Here is a 3,815-nt window from a genome sequence, read left to right as displayed (position 1 = left end):
AACGGTAATCTCACCCTTCCACCATTCCCAAACAAAACCCAGACTTCACAAACAGGAGAGTTCCACTGAAGATCTCACGTCAGTGGGTTTTGTCAGCTGCAGGACTTTCACCTGCGAGGCTGACGGAGGACGGAGTGGAGTTGGTGAGGAGCTGGGAGCTTCTCAAGCAGTAGCTGGGGTTTGTGAGGGCCAAGGCGCGCAGCGGCTGCAGGGAAATCCTTACCCCCCCTGCACCCCCCCGGCAGGGATACCGAGAGAGAGAGACAGAGAGGTGAGGTGGGTTGGTGGGGGGCGGTGGGGGGTGGTGGGGGGGTGGTGGCTGGTGGGGGGGTCGCCATCAGGGATTCCGCCTCAATCAGATGGATCCCAAATAATTCACAACTCAATTCCAGAAATTTCAAACCTGCTCAAACTGTGGGAGGGTCAGTGCTGAGGGAGCGCCACACTGTCGGAGGGTCAGTGCTGAGGGAGTGCCACACAGTCGGAGGTGAGGGAGCGCCGCACAGTCGGAGGGTCAGTGCTGAGGGAGCGCCACACAGTCGGAGGATCAGTGCTGAGGGAGCGCCACACAATCGGAGGGTCAGTGCTGAGGGAGTGCCACACTGTCGGAGGGTCAGTGCTGAGGGAGTGCCACACTGTCGGAGGGTCAGTGCTGGCAGAATGCCTCATTGTCGGAGGGTCAGTGCTGAGGGAGTGCAAACCCATTACCCTGCAAACCCATGACCACTCCCATCCAGTAGCACAAGGGCAGCAGATACATGGGAGCACCACCCTCTACAAGTTCCCCTCCGAGCCACTCACCATCCTGACTTGGAAATATATCGCCGTTCCTTCAGTGTCACTGGGTCAGAATCCTGGGATTCCCTCCCTAAGGGCATTGTGGGTCAACCCACAGCACAGTGACTGCAGTGGTTCAAGAAGGCAGCTCATCCCCACCTTCTCAAGGGGCAACTAGGGACGGGCAATAAATACTGGGCCCAGCCAGTGACATCCATTTCGCACGAGTGAATAAGTAAAAATGCCAGTGCCTTCAGGAGAGGATGGGAGAACATTACCCAGAAGGCATTGAGCTCAGGGTCCAGAGGCCTTGGTACAAGCGTCACCATCAATGAGGAGCTTCCCTGTGGTGATGGAGTTTACAATCAGGAACTTTGGGAAGTTAAAAATCACATAACACCAGGTTATAGTCCAACAGGTTTAATTGGAAGCACACTAGGACTTGGGAAGACTGACTGAGAGAGCTCTGCTTGTTCCTGGCACTATCTGTCTTCCTGTCGCTCTCTCTCTCTCTCTCTCTTTATTTTTCTTTCCCTATTTCTATTGCAGCAAACTAGCTGCATAGCTTAGCTACAAAAGGAGAGTTTGCAAGTTGACGTATTGGCTGTGAAATGGTGTGGGACCATCAGAGGTGATGCCAAGTGCTTCTCCCCAGTAAGAGGGGCATGTGGGCAGAGCTAACCCTTGGTTAAAGCAGCAGAGGACAACAGGGCAGCAATGGTGAGGAAAGAGTTAAATCTAAAGACCCAGCTCTTCTTGAAAAGTACAAGGTAGTTGGTTGAAGGGTCTGGGAAGTGCAGTTTGAACATTGTTTCTCCGGTAGCATCACACTGTTCAATGAAACCGCAGCAAAGGCCACACCTCAGCCTTCCTGTAAATTATCTTTCTGCTGGGCTCAGAACAAACCCATCTTTCCACTAGTGAAAGCTTCAGTTGTGATAACCTTTACTTAGCACAAGCTTGTGGTATCAGAGCCGCTGTTAGGAAACCACGAACTCTGAACGTTTGTTCACTCAGACGGGTGATGTTGTCTGTTTGGAGAGAATGAGGCAGTAGCAGCTTCTGGTGGCTGGACAGGGAACAGCACACAAACGGGGAAACGTTAGGTTTCACCTTCTCTTCATCTCTATATTTGCTGCATTCCTAAACTGGTCAGCATTTCCTGCCTGCTCCCAGATGCCCTGGAGAAGGTGCTACCTTATTGAAGCACTACCATGTACATTTAAAGGCAAAGTTACTATTGTCTACTAGGCCTGCGCTCTCATTAGACAGAGACAGAGAGAGAGAGAGCTAACTGGTGGTGGTTTAACCTGAGGGTCACCGTGCCTCAGGCGAGGAGAGAGGTTGGGATGGAGAGTCCCCACTGTAACTTCAGCTGGTGTGGGAACTGAACCCACACAGTTGGCATTGCTCTTGTTGTGGACTAGGCCAGACCACTGAAAACACTCTGAAGCAGGCAGCTCAGACTGTAACTTCGCAATTTGGTTCACTCAGTGTACAGTGAGAATTACCCAGAGTAAGTTCGCTCGGTTGACTACCAGGTTTTAAAGCAGACAAAAGTTTACTTAGAAAATTACAGAATGGAACACAAAGACCAGAATATAGAATACCCACAGATCTCAGTCTGTCCAAACTAGAATTAATTATGCTGTTCCAAAAAATACATGCAAAGGTCCCAAAACACAAACCCCTTAAACACAATAAAAGTGAAACCGCGGCATCAGGGTCAGGATCAGACTGCTGCCCTTGCAGATGGGCTGAATGGACTCAGTGCAGAAGTATCCGAATGCCAGCTAATCCTCACCTGCTGCTCTCCAATTCCTTGCTGCCTTCACCCTTCGTTTGGCCCGAGTTGTGATGTTTTCGGACAAATCTCATCCTTCCTGTTTTAACTGGGAACAAATTACTATCATTGTGAGACAGAGAAACAAGAGATAATGATGTTATAATCCTCTCCATTAGTTACTGGTTTCAATTAAGGTGGAGACGCTGAGTAATGTAAGGAACAAAATCACTCATTTAAACCAATCCCTGGCCATGTGCAGACTGTCTCTCTGCAGTGATTGAAATTCTGTTCTGATGTGAAGTCTGTCGGCTCAAATGGACCCCATTGATGATAACGTTCCAGACCATCCTCCCTCTGTAATATTTACTTCACCTCATCGTGTCTCACCACACAGCACCACCTACTCCCCCGTTCCCCACCCCGACATTCATGAAACTCTTGCAAACTGTGTGGGTGAGAATGGGGATTCCAGGGAAGCTGAACAAATTGACCAGAATATCTCAGTACAGGGAGCCACCCAAGAGTGAGCAGGAGATATTAGCAGCGTGCTGGTTGGGAACAGCATGAGGAGGGGATCGAATAGCCAGAGGGTGTCTGGTGCCAGGATTAAGGACATCTCCTCTGGGCTGGAGAACCTGAGGTAGGGAGTGGAGGGTTTGCAGTTCCATTAAAAAAAGCTGAACTTCCAAGGGAATCATTTTGGGAGGTTTGTCAGACCCGAGGGTAAGCTGGCAAAGGGTATGGAAAGTGCAAGGGTTCAATGTGTGACTGAGAGATCGGAATGGGCACAGTGGGTTTCAGCCCGGCATGGGGATAGAAGGGAACTGTGCCAGTGGGAGGGACATGACTGGAGCTATGCCGAGACTAGAATCCTGGGAAATGGGAATATTAGCTCCTGAGAGAGAGTTTAAACTAAATACGGGGTGGGGGGATAATCAGGCGAGGGAAAATGAGTGGCATCAATGTGGATTTCACCAGTTTCCTCATTTCCCCTCCCCCCCACCTCACCTCAGTTCCAACCTTCCAGCTCAGCACCATCCTCATGACCTGTCCTACCTGCCAATCTCCATTCCCACCGATCCACTCCACCCTCCTCCCCGACCTATCACCTCCATCCCCACCCCCATTCACCCACTGTACTCTTTGCTACTTTCTCTCCCCCCCCACCCCCATTTATCTCTCCACCCTGGAGGCTTCCTGCCTCTATTCCTGATGAAGGGCTTTTGCCCAAAACGTTGATTTTCCTGCTCCT

This window comes from Chiloscyllium plagiosum, unplaced genomic scaffold (genome assembly GCF_004010195.1).
Source record: "Chiloscyllium plagiosum isolate BGI_BamShark_2017 unplaced genomic scaffold, ASM401019v2 scaf_10210, whole genome shotgun sequence".
Classification (NCBI taxonomy): domain Eukaryota; kingdom Metazoa; phylum Chordata; class Chondrichthyes; order Orectolobiformes; family Hemiscylliidae; genus Chiloscyllium; species Chiloscyllium plagiosum.
Note: the sequence above shows the minus strand (reverse complement) of the source record.